The sequence below is a fragment of the Dendropsophus ebraccatus genome, chromosome 8 (assembly GCF_027789765.1).
Source record: "Dendropsophus ebraccatus isolate aDenEbr1 chromosome 8, aDenEbr1.pat, whole genome shotgun sequence".
Taxonomy (NCBI): domain Eukaryota; kingdom Metazoa; phylum Chordata; class Amphibia; order Anura; family Hylidae; genus Dendropsophus; species Dendropsophus ebraccatus.
The window spans coordinates 20889077-20908342 of record NC_091461.1 but is presented as its reverse complement, the minus strand read 5'-3'; positions in this window follow the sequence as shown (position 1 = coordinate 20908342).

The window sequence follows — 19266 nt, the reverse complement described above, 5'->3', positions numbered from 1 at the left end:
TGTAATTTCCTGTACAGTATATAGTGCTGCTCTGTAATGTCCTGTACAGTATATAGTGCTGTTCTGTAATGTCCTGTACAGTATATAGTGCTGCTCTGTAATGTCCTGTACAGTATATAGTGCCACTCTGTAATGTACAGTATATAGTGCTGCTCTGTAATGTCCTGTACAGTATATAGTGCTGCTCTATAATGTCCTGTACAGTATATAGTGCTGCTCTGTAATGTCCTGTACAGTATATAGTGCTGCTCTGTAATGTCCTGTACAGTATAGTGCTGCTCTATTCTATACTGTAGTGATTATACTGGGCCCTTATCAGTGTAATAAATGAGTATTGTAGGTAATTATTGGGGTCGGAACCAAACAACACATTTAGATTATTTCCTGGGAAGACATATGGGAAGACATAGATCGGCTCTCAAACTGTACAAATTAAAGGATAACACTAGCGGGTTTAAAAAAAAAACACAGACACACACACACTTCCTATTCCCCATCGCTCCAGTGATGATGGGGACCGTGTGCACCGCCAGCCATTTCATTGGAAAGGGGGCTGGTGCGCAGTCTTTTCTCTCCCATTAGCTTCACTAGAAGACACCGAGGAGGAAGGAAACCAGGCCCGCCCCCTGCTCTGACGACATCAACACAAGATGGCGCCTGGGAGAAGAGGACGTGGTCGACAGTTATTGGGTATGTATGGCTTTATTTCACTTCCGGAGGGGGGGGATGGGGCCAGACAGCTTATTAACACACATTACAAAATTATATAACTTTGTAATGTGTGTTAAATAAGCCAAAAAAGCTAATCACTGGAGTTATCCTTTAAGTTCTAGAACAGAGGTATCACTGTACTTTTATTTCTCATAAAATAGCTAGTATGAAGTATCTTTCCTTTATTTGTTCCATGTATAAAACCTGTAACTTTTTATGTGGCAGAGTAATCCTCTTCTTCACTGTTCCATCAGGCCCCCTATTATTACAGATATAGCTGATAGCAGTATAGGGTGCGCTTACAGCTCTCCACCAGGGACTCCTTGGGGGAGATTTATCAGACATGGTGTAAAGTGAAACTGGCTCAGTTACCCCTAGCAACCAATCAGATTCCACCTTTCATTTTCCAAAGAGTCTGTGATGAATGAAATGTGGAATCTGATTGGTTGCTAGGGGCGACTGAGCCAGTTTCACTTTACAAAATGTTTGATAAATCTCCCCCACTATGTATACACAGGGGGGACAGGTCTCTATATATACACACAGGGGAACATGGGGATTGTAGTCATCTAACACACACTTCAGCTCTCAGAGGGATGATAGGGATTGTAGTCATGTAACACACACCAGCTTTCAGGGGGATGATAGGGATTGTAGTCATGTAACACACACCAGCTCTTAGGGGGATTATGGGAATTGTAGTCATGTAGCACACACCAGCTCTCAGGGAGATAATGGGGATGTAACACACCAGCTCTTATGGGGATGGAGGGGATTGCAGTCATGTAACACACCAGATCTCATGGGGATGATAGGGATTGTAGTCATGTAACACACACCAGCTGTCAGGGCGATTATGGGGATTGTAGTCATGTAGCACACACCAGCTCTCAGGGCGATTATGGGGATTGTAGTCATGTAACACACACCAGCTGTCAGGGCGATTATGGGGATTGTAGTGATGCAACAAACACCAGCTCTTATGGGGATGGTGGGGATTGTGGTCATGTAACACACACCAACTCTCATGGGGATGGTGGGTATTGTAGTGATGTAACACACTTCAGCTATAATGGGGTTACATACACATACTAAGCACACACAGGGCCCCAGGCTGTAGTGACGGAGCTTATCCCAGCCCCGAGACAGGAGGGGGGAGACTCTGGTCATCATATTAGCTGCAGCCATGTCCTGTCTGGCTCCTCCCCGACTGACAGCCAAACCTGTGCGTCGCTCTCTGCACCCAACCCGGAGGTGAGGTCGAAAGTGAGGTAGGGGGTGGTGAGCGCTCTGTCATACTAGTGTCCCTGCATGCTGCGCTGCACATACAGCAGCGTCCCCCGTGTGTCTCCCCTGTGTTCCCCGTTCTTCTCCGTGCTTCTCCCCTGCGCCTCCTCACCTCCACTTGCGGGTTAGTAACAGCCTCACATAGCGCCTGGACATGCTATATACAGCACATAGTATATAGGTGTGTATTATACAGCACATAGTATATAGGTATGTGTATTATACAGCACATAGTATATAGGTATGTGTATTATACAGCACATAGTATATAGGTATGTGTATTATACAACACATAGTATATAGGTATGTGTATTATACAGCACATAGTATATAGGTATGTGTATTATACAGCACATAGTATATAGGTGCCCCTACATGCACAATCTTACTGTGCTGCACCAATGCTTTTCCATTTTACTCTTTGGATTGTGGCTCCTGAACACAGAACATACAGTAAATTGGTATCATTCTGGGACTATGTTAATCTAAGAATTTAAAGGGAACAAGTCACATTAAAAATCAAGTCCAATCTTAAGGCAGCATGTTATAGAGGAGGAGGAGCTGAGCAGTATGATATACAGTTTATTGGGAGAAATTCAAGAATAACGTGTCATTTATTCATATAAATCTCTGCTCCTTCTGGGCTAATTAGTCAGATAGGCGGCCCTACTCAGTGATTGACAGCTGTATGTGTAAGTGTGCGTATAGACAGAGCTGTCAGGCTCACTGATTAGGACCGCCAATTTGACTACTTTGCTTTTTCTGGGCTAAGTAACAAAGGGAGAGGTTCAACTCCGTGAGAGAGCCAACTCTATCTACATACACACCCAACTGGCTATTAATCTCTGATTAGGACCGCCCACGTGACTACTTTGCTCAGTATCAGAGAATTACATAAATAAGAAAAGTTATCCTGAAGTTTTTCCCTCAAAACTATAAACTTTATATCAATCTTCTCAGCTCCTCCCGCTCTATAACATGCAGCCTGCATTTGGACCCCATTTTCAACTACTTAAGTTCCCTTTAACCCCTTAGTGACTGCCAATGCGGCATTCTACGACTGGGCTTTATTCTGACCTCTTCGGCTTTCTATGGCAGGGTCAGAATAAGTGCTGGCGGCAGTCCTGTGCCGATATATTATACGTCGCTGTCAAATCATGGCAGCAGCATGTAATGGGTTTGGGTGAGTCCTGCAGCGAAGTCCTGGATTCTGATCATCTCTATGGCAATCCCTGGGGCCTGCTGACATATACAATACACTGCACTGCATTGTAACAGTGATCAGTGGGAAATATACACTAGTGTAAAAGTAAAAAATAAATAAATAAAAAAAGAAAGTTTGCAATGAAACATGAAAAAAAAAAAATCCCCCCAACCCTCCCTCAATAATAAAATGGCGATTGAACCCCTCAAGCCCCCCCTCCCCCCCACCACCATGATCTCTATGCTGGGGATAGGGTAAAAGTAAATTTTTCCTGGACAACCTGGGGTGTTGCAGTTATATACACCCTTCGCAAAAGTCTGCACTTATTGTATTATTATTTTGACTAAAAGTTAGCCGCTAGATGTCGCTGTATTATGTATGTGTATAAGGAAGCTGCACAGCTGAAGGATCGCAAAGGGTTATTGTTTTATGTGTCACCAAAATCTGTAGACCAGTAGGATTTCTGCATTCTTCTCTCCTATCATCTCCCTCCTTTCTTCTTCTGTTGCACTCTTTCACCCACTCGCAGCGCACCTTGCACGCTGGGGAGGAAGTTAGTCACATGGGTGGAGGAGGAGCATGGGTCTCTCGTTTTGGACGTTGTGGAGGAATGACGCGAGCCAGATAGCTCTCCACACTGTATTACCTGCTACACATTAACAAGTAGTAAACCAACTCAAGACTCAACTCAAGCAAACCAATTTCAAGACTCTGTAATTATTTGCCACCACCGACACAGCACACACCGCAACCTTGGGACATTCTCCCCTTTCTGGTCCTATCATCCGGGAGGGTCACTATACCAATCTGGCCATCTGTGACATAAACCCATGGGACCCAGTAGCAACCCGGCAGGACACTGACCACAGGAGAAAAGGGTACAACCGACCTTACACAATAAAAGCAGGCGTGCCATCACACCTGTGTGTCCACCAGGCACTGGCGTCACGTAACAACATCCGAAGGTCCGGCTGTATCTCAGCCACCCACCACCGGAGTGGTGTCACACTAAAACACCTAGCAAGTGACCGTCCGCTCCTCCGATATAACATCACACCGGGGGTACACCCAAACTAGCTGCAGCACCAAGGGGTTAAGGGACCCTGTAACAGCTTGCACTATATAGCACTATAGAACCCTATAATGATCTGGTTTATGAGAGATGTGAGGGTCATGTGAAAGGACAATTACTCTAGCTCCGTGTCTCAGATTGTATTTCGGGGACCCAGCACCTTGACGTGTTGAGCAGAGCCGCTAAGTAACAGCCTAGAAAATAGATGCATTACTATCCAAGAGCAATGTAATGACATTGTGTGTGAATGGCGCTGGCAGTAATATCCGGCCGGGGCCAGGCATCAGGCGGCTTTGATTTCATCCCATATCTGAAGCTCTCTTGGAGGAAACGCTTTGATCACTTGACAACACGGTAATAGCCTTCGCAGCTCTCCATGGCAGAGCATATTGTCGTCTGGCTCTACATGCCATTATAAAACAGGATAGAAAAAAGTAATGACAAAATATCCGTCAATCCCTCTTGGTAGTTATTTATATACGAGATGTAGCAGAGCTGACCTGGTCACTCCGCTGTGCTGTGCTCCTATGGGAAATGTGATACCGTTATCTTTTCCAGCTGTCTATACAATATTATCTGAGGACAAGGTATCCCGGAACCTGTACGGTAACACGTAGGGGGAGATTTATCAAACATGGTGTAAAGTGAAACTGGCTCAGTTGCCCCTAGCAACCAATCAGATTCCATCTTTCATTCCTCAAAGACTCTTTGGAAAATGAAAAGCAGAATCTGATTGGTTGCTAGGGGCAACTGAGCCAGTTTCACTTTACACCATGTTTGATAAATCTCTCCCAATATTGTCAGTTCAGCACTGCCAAGTGGGTGTGGCTTGTAAAATGGGCGTGGCTTTCAAAAGAGGTGTGGCATAATTATCATTACCGCAACTACATGTGTGATTAATCGTGATATTGATTTAGGCCAATATCGCCCAGCCCTAACGCACGGAGGACGCAGGGGAGAAGTGCAGGGGGGAGTTAGGGGAGAAGCACGGGGGAGGCGAATGATGCCATCTTGATGCATAAGATATTTTGTGGGGGGATCAGGTGGGGTAGTGTGTGTATGTGTGTGTGGGGGGGGGTCAGGTGGGTTAGTGTGTGTGTGGGGGTCAAATGGCATAGTGTGTATGTGGGGATCAGGTGGGGTAGTATGTGTCTGGGTAGAGGGGGTTCAGGTGGGGTAGTGTGTGTCTGGGTGGAGGGGGGTCAGGTGGGGTAGTGTGTGTCTGGGTGGAGGGGGGTCAGGTGGGGTAGTGTGAGTGGTCAGGTAGGGTAGTGTGTGTGGGGATGGCGGTCGGGTTAATTGCAAACAGGAGAGAAACTAGTACTATGGTATGTACAGCAGGCATATTATTACTATATAGGAGACACAGCAGGAGGCATTATTACTATATGGGAGGCACAATGGGGGCATTATTACTACATGGAGGGGACAGCAGGAGCCATTATTACTATATGGGGGCACAGCAGGGGACATTATTACTATCCGCTTATGACGGCACTCAGAGGGCCCATGCCCCGGATGTTTTAGGACCCTAGCAACGCCCCTGCACATACCTATATACTATGTGCTGTATAATGCCTCTGCAATCTGAGCCCTGGGGTGAGGATGTTTTATTTATCATAATCTATGTTCCCTGCTGTTTAGGAAATAAGCTACTCATTTACATGTATTAATAACCTGCCATTGTGTGGTGTAATGCAAAGCTTCCTATCATGTGTGCGGCAGCCATCAGCACGCTCGTCCATTACTCTGGTACCTGGTGATCTGCTTATCAGCCGTCTATAGATCGGAGCATATGTCTTTAATTACATTTTTTATCAGATCTGAGCCCCGGATTCCGTCTCGCTGCCATGTGTCACTGCCAAACACCTCCCCGAGCAGCGTCTACAGCAGGGATGGGGAACCTCCGGCCCTCCAGCTGATGCCAAACTACAATTCCCATCATGCCTAAGCTAAAGCCGAAGCTTTGACTGTCCAGGCATGAGGGGAATTGTAGTTTTTAATAGCTGGAGGGCCGGAGGTTCCCCATCCTTGATGTTGCGTGTTTTGTTTTCAGGAATTGTTGCCTTACATTTTGTATATTAAAGGACAACTCCGGCGGGACCCCCCCAAAAAAAAAAAAAACACAGACACACACAGACACCATACTCACCATCCCTCCGGTGACGATTGCCACTCCATTCGCCCGCCGTCCGCCTCACCGTCACCTGCGTCCGCCGTCCAGCGATGTCTCTTGCTTCCGGGTCCATGAGAGAGAAAAGGCTGCCAGTGCGCTTGCGCACCGGCAGCCTTTTCATTGGCTGGAGCGCATCACATGGCTTCCATGTGATGTGCTCCAGCCAATGAAAAGGCTGCTGGTGCGCATGTGCACCAGCAGCCTTTTCTCACCCATTCACTCTCAATGAAGACGCTGAAGAGGAAGAAGACCCGGACCACCCCCCAAGCTCTGACGTCACCCGACACCAGAGAAGAGGACCGTGATGACCGTAATAGGTAATGTATACATTCTTTAACTTCCGGGGTGGGGGGTCGGGGGTCTGAAAGTGGGGGAAGGGGGCCAGACCGGGTATTTAACCACATTACAAAGTTATATAACTTTGTAATGTGTGTTAAATAAGCCAAAAAAAATTTCGCCGGAGTTGTCCTTTAGGGGTGTAGCTAGGATTCATTGGGCCCTATAGCAAAAAACTGTACGAGCCCCATAAAACCTTTGAACCCCCTACCTTTACATACTCACCAGGCCCAGCACAGTTCCTTGGATTTCCTTCCTTCTCCCGGTTCCCTGGCACACAAGTGATGTCACGGGGAGCTGGGAGGACAACGCCAGGGTACTGAGACAGGAAAGTATGTGTATGTGGGGTCCTTGTGGCTGGAGGTGCAATGCTGCCAATGGCACAAGAAAGACTGTCGGGGCAGTAAGCCTATGGCTTCTTGCTGTGCCAGTCAGAGAACTGCAGCATTTAAATGTGAGCATTCATCCAGACCGCCCACAGTTAAAGGACCAGGGGCCTATGGGCCCCCTTAGTGCACAGGCACCGTAAGAGTGGCATGGTCTGCCATTATGTTAGTTACACCACTGTATATTATTGTTTAACATTAAAATGTACAGTAAGTAAGTACCAAAAAGGATGAACCTCATGGTATTACTGTATGTTAAAAGCATTATGAGGTCTGGGTCATAAGTACAAAATAATTCTCCTCCTATAATTCTCAAAATGGGAAAATAAACGGCTATGGAAAAACATTACGAAGAATGAATGTTGTGGTGGCGGTGGTCATGTGATGCTGGAGAAGAGGGGGGGGGATAGGAAATGTTACCTTTTGTAGGAAAGTTTACATGCAATAATAATTGGGATGAATCACAACAGGCCAGAATAGAAAGGACATACAGGCATGTAAGGTTTTAAAAAACATAAAACAAATAGGAAAAAAATTAAAAATACAAATTAGAGAAAAATATTTAAAAATATGTGTGAAATGTAAAGAAACTGGAAAAAAAGAAGGTAACAAAAAATGGAAGATGATCTGTTCTTAGGGATTGATAAAGAATGTGAATATGAAGCTATACTACTGGCAAAATGAGGACTCCAATGACAAATTGAATAATTAAAGGGGTAGTGCGGCGCTAAAAAAATTATTCACATAATTACACACATTACAAAGTTTTACAACTTTGTAATGTATGTTATGTATGTGCATCGCCCCCTTCCCGTGTCCCACCACCCCCGCCCGTGTACCCAGAAGTGTGATGTGCATTATACATTACCTGATCCGTGTCGAGGGCTGTCCGCCATTTTGTGCCAAACGTCATCTTCGGACGGACGGCCGAATGCCTGCCGCTGTTCCCACTCTGCCGCGTCACAACTGTGCTCAGCCGCGATTGGCTGAGCACAGTTTTGCTCAGCCAATTGCGGCTGATGACGCGGCGGAGGGGGGGCGGCGGCAGGGATTCGGCCGTCCGTCCGAAGATGACGTTTGGCACAAAATGGCGGACAGCCCTCGACACGGATCAGGTAATGTATAATGCACATCACACTTCTGGGTACACGGGCGGGGGTGGTGGGACACGGGAAGAGGGCGATTCACATACATAACATACATTACAAAGTTGTAAAACTTTGTAATGTGTGTAATTATGTGAATATTTTTTTAGCGCCGCACTACCCCTTTAAAGGTGTACTTAAAAAATGTTTGCAAATCAACTGGTGTCAGAAAGTTATGTAGATTTGTAAATGACTCCTATTAAAAAATCTCCAGTCTTTCAGTACTTGCTGCTATGTGTCCTGCAGGAAGTGGTGTATTCTTTGCAGTCTGACACAGTGCTCTCTGCTGCCACCTCTGTCCATGTCAGGAACTGTCCAGAGGAGGAGAGGTTTTCTATGGAGATTTGCTGCAGCTCTGGACAGTTCCTGACATGGACAGAGGTGGCAGCAGAGAGCACTGTGAGGTGGCAGCAGAGAGCACTTCATGCAGGACATACAGCAGCTGATAACTATGGGAAGATTTGAGATTTTTTTTTAAGGAGTAATTTACAAGTCTATACGACTTTCTGACACCGGTTGATTTGCAAGTACCCCTTTAAAAATACAAGCTGAAAAATAAGCTAAACACATAGACATGAAATCAGAGCTAAAACATAATGTGTGAATCGTGTGTAATTCATAAAAATGCAAAAAAAAAATTAGTTTAATTAACAATAAAAATACATTATTTTTGGTACAAAAAAAGTAAAAACATAAATCCATGGCTTTTGGCTAAATATATAGAATATGAAGTGTACATATTACATTTTATTGTTTAGGGTGCGTTCACATGTACAGGAACTGCAGATTTAAAGTTGCAGATTCAAAGCAAATCAAATCTGCTGCAGATCCTGTACGTGTGAACGCACCCTTAAAGGGAACCTGTCACCAAGACAATGCTATCTAATCTATTGGCATCATGTTATAGAGCAGGACAAACTGAGCAGAATGCTATATATCTTTGTGGGAAAAAATTCTGTATAACATGTAACTTGGTTGAAATCCCTGATCATTCTGTGATAAGGAGTCCAGTGGGCGGGGTCACTCAATGGACTGGACTCTTTAGCCTGGAAACATCAGAAATTTTAATCAATAAATTACAAGGTATACTGAATATTTGCCATAAAGATATATATCAATCTGTTCTGCATCTCCCGCTCTATAACATGATGCCAATAGCTTAGATAGCATTTTCATTGTGACGGGTTCCCTTTAAGGGACATTCAGACATTTCTCTATTACTCACTTCGCCCTTTAGGTCTGGTACTGGTCTGTAACTTTCTATGCGCCAGTGTATGCAATATTACAGACTCATAGCTTCTAGTGGAGAATACCTCCATCATACACAGTTCCTTTTCACAATAAGCTGCCACATTTGAGTCCATGAGGAGAGGCACTATATCTGTCCATTATATAGGGTATTTTACAGTACAGACGCCATCTTTAGTTTCATCTGTTCCTAAGATATTGGGTAGGGACTAGTTTCTATGATATCTCCCATATACTTCACACACACAGGAGATGGGATCCTGCTCTCCATTGTCTCCATACACAACAACGGAGCATTATAGAGCAGTAGTGAGCAGTCTAAGCTGTAAATAAAGCCATAAGGTGTGATATAGTAGTTAGCAGCGTGTGTCTCCTTACCTTTACTGTCTGAACTTAATGCCCCCTACAACTTTCCTCCTTACCCCGACCTTCTCCATAAATTGGGCAGCATGTAACTAGATCTATCAGTGAACTTTAAGTCCATCTGTTAAGCACAGGACAGAAAAGGCCTAAAAAATCTGCCTTCAGGTGACTGGACCTGGTTTTCTGGTAAGTTCAGCTTTGTTTTACAGTATAATAACAACAACAAAAAAAGTGAATGTATATTGCAAACTTGCTTTAAGTTTAGTAGGATAGAATCCGCTTGATAACGAAGCACTTTTCTCGGATAAGATATATTACATATAAGATATCTTAATATTTATACATATTAAGATATATAAAGTCTCTGTTATTTGCTTGTACTATTGATTTATGCAAAGTTTGCTGAAACAACAGTCACCCTTTAAGGAGAAGGCTAGATGCCCTACAAATGATCATAAGCAATGCATGACGTCCTTCCATAGCCGTGGGCACTGAATGGCTACAATGAACACTGGCACATGTGCTGCTCATGGACCTGCTATTTGGACTGATCGTCCTGGTGATCCAGTTTCTGGTTTTGCCTTGTGGTTTGGTTCGGCTCCCTGGCTCGTCATCGGTTTATTTCCACCTAGTCTGATCTATGAATTATTATTGGCCATGCTCACCTGTTTTCTAGCCAACCATTTGGTCTGGATTCTTCCCTGGCATTTCATTCGAGCATCATGTCTACTCTGTGCTCTGCCTGCCAGAAGCTGCAGTCCATGGCAGTGCTGCCGGGGCCTGACTGTCAGCCGTCAGGCTTCTGAGCGGAATGTCATACTTTCTGTTTTAACCCTTTAATGCCATAAACAATACATGTATGGCGTTTTTATCCTACAGCTCCGTATACCCACAGGAGGGCGGCTGTAACTGACTTTATACCAATGGCCGCCTTTTTACTTGCGTATCTGAGATGTGCCTAAACATTGGTCTGTGTGTTTTGTATAAACAGCATTGTGTTAGAATTCTTAGGTGTTCCAATAAATAAAAATAAAGTTCAAATAAGCCCTATAGTTTTGTTTGTTTTTTGCCCATATACAGTAATTTACACTCCCCATCAGTCCAATGGCACCATTTCTTTCTTTCCAGCACAGCTACATCCATGCTTTTCACTGCTCTAACTGGGTCATGTGATCACCAGCCTGACCCCATAAACTTACATTGAAAGTCTGTCTAATTTGTCGTGGTCTGAACACTCGGACGCGGAGTGATGAAAAGTTTTCACATGCCGCTCTGACATGTCAAAAGTTTTTTGTAATGACAGGTACACTATAAAACACTATGATTTTCTGTGGGTCAGGCTGGTGATCACATGACCCAGTTATAGTAGTGAAAAGCATGTTTGTGGATAGATAAGGAAAGATAGATAGATATATGGTGCTAGTCCAGGACACAGGTGTGATGTTGGTACCTGCTTTAGTGCGGCCAGTCTGTAGTGTTCCCCGAATGGTCGGTGACCTGCCAGGTTGTGATGGGTCCCTTGGGCTCTTGTCAATATAGTCCTAAGTGGCAATTGACCAACCCGGACTATTGGTACCGCCACTCTCAGAAGGGGGAAAAATAACCCAAGGTGTGCGGTTAGTGTGTATAGGTGCTGGTGCGGAGGAAAAGATGAGTCCCAGTGATATAAAAATATAACAGATTTACTGTACAGTCTCTTAGTAGTAAACTTTTGTAGAAAATAGATAAATCTTTACACAGACTTTGGTGCTTGAACTCATTTGTGCTGAGGAGATGCTTGAAGAAATAGAGTAGAGGCAGCTGTAGCAGTGCTTGAAGAGTTGGAAGTAGAGTAGAGTAGTGTGGAGGAGAACAGTTTGTCAAGGGAGTCCTAACTCAATGTAGCAATGTACTTTTCCAGAACTTGAGAAAATACTTTAGAGTGAGAAGTTGCTTGTACCTGTGTATAGACTTTAGTCTGACCACCTTGTGCCCTACAGTGTCGAGTAAATTGTCCTCCTAAAGTGATACAAGCCCCAGTCATGGTTAACTGGGTAACGCTAAGCTCCTGGGGGTGTCCCAGTTACCTGCACTGCAAGATAGGATACGTAGACCTTCTTGGTAGCTTTGTCCTATTCAGGCTAGTTCCTCTTGTGTCTCAGGATACTGCCCTGCACTTTTAAGACTGGTTTACGGCGTGGGCTAGAATGTTCCTAGACTCCTTTTCCTTTGTAGTGTTTAGCACCGCATAGGAGATATAGTATAAGTATTGAAATAACTGGTTGTCTCTAGCTGCATCTGACCACACGTGTCTTAGACTCAACCCAGACTAGACTAAACTTCCTCCCTCACGAAGCTAACTAACTCCTCCTCTTGGGTTGTGTGTGTGTGTGTGAGTAGAGGGAGCACGGATAGGCAAAAGAAGAAAGATAATCTCTCATTGGCTAGCACAGAACACATGGTACAACAATAACATTAACCCACTGCTAACTTCAGCTGTGTGAATAAGAACAGAGGTGTATAAAGAACACTTACACCTAGTGGTGAAACTGTAGAATGCTACCTTCATCACCACCCAACCTGAAATGAGAACATTACGACAAGTGCCTAAGGCACTTAACAGTGATACACCACAGATAGATAGATAGATAGATAGATAGACAGACAGTGGCATAGCTACCATAGAGGGAGGCCAGGCAGATTCTATGGGACCTGTGCTGAAGGGGGGCCTGGGGATGCCCAGGGAAGATAAAAGCCATCCTGTGTCCTTCTGCTTAACCCTCTATGTACTGCAGTGTGTAAGTAACCCAAAGGTCACCTACATGCTGCAACACAAAAAGGGTTAAAAAAGCAAACAACAAGGAGATCTCTGCTTCACTGCTTTGATAATAACTTACCTCTGTTCTCCGGCTGCTGCAATCAAGTAGGCAAATGTGCGGAGCTGGTGTAGGAGTCAAGGGTTACCATTGCACGAGCAGTGAAGCAGAGATCTCCTTGTCTTCTGCTTTTTAACTTTTTTGTGTTGCAGCATGTAAGTGGACTTTGGGTCACTTACACACTGCAGTACATAAGGGGTTTAGCAGGAGGTAGTCTTCTCCTGCACCTATGTATTTAACTATAAGGGCTTCTAATGGGCCCTTATAGTTAAATACAGTGGACTGACAGAGCAAGCAGCCATTGGCTCTCTACTCTTGTTTCTGCCTCTGGAGGTGGGGTCCCCTAAAGGTTTTTGCTTTGGGGCCCCACTAATCCTAGCTATGCCCCTGTAGATAGATATAAACAGATAAATTTGAGTTAAATTAGATAAATGAAATGCTTAATTTTATATTTAAAAAAAATTTAAAAATCAGACCTGACATAACAACATCAGTCAAACATAAAGCACCCGGCTTTCCCAATAAGACAAAATAAGCTGAGATTTCTGGGCCAAAATAAGCGGTGTCCTTAAGGGGTTAATCTCTAGCCATGAGCTATCCATATGGGATCCCACACACAGGGCTCTATAAGTGGTATATCCCAGTAATAATAATAATAATAGCGGATGGAAGAAACCACTAAACGTTACTATAATGGGTCGGAGAATTGTGCTGTGCTGATGGTGTGTGAACACAGAGCGGTGTGGTAATGGTTTCCCGTTATAACCGCAGAGTCGTCCCCTGTAAGCGAGAACATATCCTCTGTCGCTGAGCCATACAAACCTCATTGCTTCATCTGCTGCCATACTGGGATCCTGCTCCAGCCTGCACCACAGCCAATATGCCGGGAGCCATTACTGTGATAGGAGAAATGGAGCAAACAGAATCCCATCAGTCAGCAGTTATCTCCATAGACACTAGTCCAAGATGTAGCAGAGCTGAATATGTCACTATGACAGTGCCCCTGATCCTTTATCTATAAAGCTACAACTCCCATCATTCCTGCAATCAGATGATAGGAGTTGTAGGGGAGGCATTGCTTGTCCACAGTCATGTCACATCAGGATGAGCTGGGACAAATGACATTGTAGACTCTACTATATCTTTGTAAATGTTAGTGCGGCTGTATGGGCTCATATATTGTATCCGACCAGGAGAAACCAGTCCATGGAGTTAGAGTATTTTCATTATCCTTATAGAAAAACATGTCTATAAACTTGTCTATAGAGGGCAATATATTATAAAACCGCTGGTATATATTACATCTAGATATTCCGCCTGATAGCTCAATGGGCTTCAAAAGGGAGAATAGATATAGAGAATAGGAGATAGATAGATAGATAGATAGATAGATAGGAGATAGATAGATAGATAGATAGATAGATAGATAGATAGATAGATAGATAGATAGATAGGAGATAGATAGATAGATAGATAGATAGATAGATAGATAGATAGATAGATAGGAGATAGATAGATAATAGATAGATCCTTATTGACCTTATTGGGCACCTGAGCTGCTCTCTCTTCTCTTTTTTTTTTTTTCTTTTTTTGAACCCTGTGACTGTGAGTGAGCTGTGTACAGGACATCAGAGTATACTGCCCCCTACTGGAGAACATGGTGTCCTATACCTGGCGCCTTCTCTGTGCAGACACTGCTATAATACAATTCTATGGATTTGCCTCAAGGTGTCAGAGCACATTGTAGGATGCGGCTGCCCAGTTCACACGGCCATAAATAATAGAGGTAGGATGTTTCTCCAGGACATCTGTTACACAACATTAACAATGAGATATGTGGAGATGAACGCCATAAAGTGCAGTCGGGTGCAAAATCCTCATCAATCAGCATTTCCTACACTCCAGTCCAGAAACGGGCACTAACCACCCAAATATGGGGCGAGGATTACCAAGATCACGTTGGTTTGAGGGGCACTGTACGTGCTTGGCGAAGACCCCCGACCATCATGGTACCAGGTCAAATAAACCATCATCATGCCAGGTCACATGGGTCTCACTGGACCGCATACCTGCTACTGAGTCATTTCCTATGTAGATTATACAAGCTGCATTAAATAATAGACGTGTCCTTTCAGAAAGGGGGCTGGAAAGCCGCCAATGGATGAAGAATGTCTTGGATGCGGAAGACGAAGAGAGATTGTGGTGGATATGATTATTGTATCAAGGACATCTGTCATTATAGATGACCACTAGGGTTTGCTTAAAGGGATACTCCAGAGGGGTCGTCCATGAAGAAAAAACGACCGGTTGCCTTAAAGGGGTATTCTACTCCAACCTAACTTTTGATATGTTCCTGTCCATGGTGAGACTGAAAACTCATTTAATACATGTTATTATCTATTCAGTCTCCTTCCCCCAGTTCTCAGCTGCTGCTTTCTGCTGAAGACACAACAATCTGTGTGTGAGCTTTTCTCAGTTTTCTTCGGGATGATTAATCACAGTGATGCTGTGTTTACACGTAACGATTATCGTTCAAATTTTCGCAATAATGATCGCATTTGAACGATAACCGTTCTGCGTAAACACAGCAAACGATCAAGCGACGAGTGGGAAATCCTTCATTTTGATCTTTCAGCATGTTCTCGAATCGGCACTGGTCGTTCGCTAAAAATTCTCAGATCGCTTCGTGTAAACAGTCTTTCAAAGATTCACCCTATGTGAAAGATGGGCTTAAGCGATCTTAAAAACAATCGCAATAACGATTTTTCTAACTATTTCTTCGTCTAAACGCTGATCGCTATAAAAACCAAATTGTTGCTTCAAAATCATTAAACGATCGATTGAGCAAATTATCGCTTTGTGTAAACGCAGCATTAGTTCTTCAGCAACTTGACCTCAGATTAACCTTCTCATTACAAAGAAGCTTGAAACTTGAAGATAAAGCCTGCCAGGGACTTGTTTCCATCAGCTGTCTCAGAAGGGAGGGGGGGGGGAGACGGAGAGAAAAGCTCATGCACATTTTTTTGTGTTTTCAGCAGAAAGCAGCAGCTCAGAACTGGGGGAAGGAGACTGAGTGGATAATAACAAGTATAGAATGAAGTGTTAGTCTCACCATGGGCAGCAACATATGAATAGTTATGTTTGAGTGGAATACCCCTTTAAAGGGAACCTCTTATCACTTGCATGTTATCTGAACCACATAGCATAAAGAAGCATTTTCAGAACGAGCCATGCGCTTTCATTTCAGTGTTATGACGGTCGAATTGCCATCGTTTAGACATCTCTGTCTATCCTAGCGTGAGTAGACATCCCCTTTAAGGACTACATTATATCTCTGAATATTGACAGACTTTGGGCTGAGTGTGTCGGTGAGTATTTGGAAGACGCGGGGTATTATGAATCATGTTAATCTTTCCCGTTACATGTGTAACAATATGCTGTGTGAACGTCTAGCATTACCACTAGCCTGAACCGATGGATTATTTCCCCATCAAACACGCTGACAGTTCGGCAGCAGCACATGGGGCCGTTTCGCTCCTCCAGCTGCTGGTTCCAGCACACCCATTTGGAGAGCCCAGGACTTGTACTTTTCATGCACACACACTACGCACATTAACTTAGTGTGACACTTCTGCTGTTTGCTATGTGTGCGCTGTCAGGATGATCTATAACCCACATTGCTGAGATTCAGAGTCTGGCACAGCTGATAGGCAGAGCTCCTCTCCCGCTGTAGGGCCGATCGTGGGAGCCGTGATGGAGCGAACCCCCTAGTACTTTAGTCTCAATTTGCAAACTACATAAGGGCCAAGTAATATGTAATTTTTTTATTTGGTAAATTTAAAAAACTGCTTTTTAATCACTGTTTGCCTTTAAGCGGCCATATTGGAATGCTGTTTTGGCAGTATTGTGCAGCAGGGAATGAGCGCTTTATGGCAGCTGCCTTCAGCTATGTTCATAAGTCTCATAGATAGTGACTGGGCATGTGCGTTGTCAATCCATTCATCCTGGGGACAAGGAACCTCTGTTCTCGTAATTGGTAGGAATCGATATGATTAACCCCACCACCACCACCTAGTCCTAGTTATTAGGCTTCTATCAATCAGATAGTTTTCCCATACCCTGTTGAAAGGTGATAACTTTTAATCCTTAGGTAACCCCTTTAATAGACAGAAAAGTGTCCATAGAGAAATACAGTCACCAAATGAGTCTCTTTTCCTAAAGACCAGGGAGTGACATGGAAGCTGTATACAGAGACTTACCTGTGTATAGTGTTACTTTTCCTTTTTATCTAGGATATTGAAAGAGCTGACATTTCCTATTTAATATATTGCCCTCTAATAATTGATGACTCTGTTCATTCTGTCCCAGTCTACACGGCAAAGCTGAAAAGTAAGCATCAGATAAAGGGTTAACCTACTGTGTGTGCTCTGTTCAGTGTAAAAGCTGGAATAATTCAGTACTCTGTATATTACAATGCACAATATACACCCCCCCCCCCCCCAAAAAAAAAAAATAAAAATAAAAATAAATAAATAAATTCTGATGTTATACAAACATATGCAAACCAAACAGATACCAAAATTGCACACTTTCAGCCTCTGTTGGGTAATGGGAGTCTATTTATATTTTCTCTGAACAAATGGTAAACATGAAGGGATTTTTTTATCAGTTTTGTATTAATTTATTTTATTTATTAATTAATTATTTTTTATTCATTTATTATTATTATTATTATTATTATTATTATTTTATTTTATTTTTATTTTATCATATGATTTTCATTAAATTTTTTTATCTTAGTTCCCCTCAGGGATCACTAGATCACTTGTACAATTAACTCTAATACTTATTACTGCATACTGTGCTGCAACCATCAGCATCAGGAGTGAAAATATGGCAGACCTGGCGACCTTCTCCTGGCTCCTATCTGCCATTTGTAACCACTTAGCACCACAGGAATGGGATGCAATTAGGTCTAGTAACCCACCGATCTAACAACATAGACTTCCCTGTTGCCATTGACAACAGCGTATAAGGCTGTAGGCAGAGTTATCTCTGATCCCGACCATTATGGCAGGTGTGTAACACAGCCAATGCAGCCGACTCCCACTGTGAGTACGTTTGTCAAAATTCGGGGAGAGGTTAAAATGACCCAATAATTCAGCTTGATTGGTCAATTTGCCATCCAGGAGACAAAGGAAGTAGATGGGTGATATGTAAGCTGTCATCCACAAACAGACAGAACCAAGCAGCTAAACTTTTCATTGAAGGACAAAGGGGAAGATTTATCAAACTGGTGTAAAGTAGAATAGGCCCAGTTGCCCCTAGCAACCAATCAGATTCCTCACAGACTCTTTGGAAAATGAAAGATGGAATCTGATTGGTTGCTAGGGGCAACTAGGCCTATTCTACTTTACACCAGTTTGATAAATATACCCCAAAATCTAAGTTTTTGTTTTTTTTTGCTATTCTTTGGATGACATTTTTTTTCTCAGTAACTAGCTGTCCCTTGCCTGCGGCCGTTGTAATCCTATATCACTCTCCTTGCTCCTGGTGTGATGTACGGCTATCATTATATACTCATTACACAGCCCAAACGCGCTGCCAGCATCGTGTTCCAGAGAGGTCACAGTATAAACTACGGACACAGTATCTTAAAGGGCGCCAAGGCGTCTTGAGTACCTGTCCGCCTCAACACGTCTAGATTGATTTGGTTGCAGCCCAGGATTTAGGGGAGGGAAATGCTCGGAAATATTAACCTTGGGGGATTTTTCCAGCTCCAGTCAAGTCCATTAAAATCCCAGGAACTCCGGCCAAATGTCTTCGACGCTTTCTCTGTAGGACAATTGGAATTTGGCTGAGCGGGCGGCAGGAGGCAGCCCCATCTGTTAGATACAGACGATCCCCATAATTGTATCATACACCACGCACTCACTTCATCAAACGCATAAAACATGGCTGCAAGGTGCCGGCCCACTCCGCCGGCTATAACCTGATAATGTAGGAGCCGGCCGAGTTGTTCTACAACTTCATCTCTGTGTAAATGAAGACCTCAGCTGTTTGGCAAAGGGCAGAAATCTGGAATTCTATTTCCACGGGTAGATTGGATATTCCGGCAGCCACGAGCTGAAATGTTTCTCGGCTCGGAGAAGCTGCTTGTGTTTGATTTACAGCGACGGAGAGGAAATCAGACGAGGTCGGGGGAATGAGATCAGTAAGTTCTGGACCAATATGATAGATGAGGTCAGGAAGGCGCAGGGGCTTAAAGGGGCACTCCAGGGGAATCCGATACATTATGTTATGGCTAATATATTGGAAGCATGGGATATTATGTGTAATACACTGACACCACAACCCAATGGGATAGATTGGTTATTATTATTCATCGTTCTATGCCTAGAGGGACGACAAAACAACAAGAGCTGAATGCTCATGAGATCCAATGTACTGACCCAAATAATCTCTTATGGACGGAAACATCAC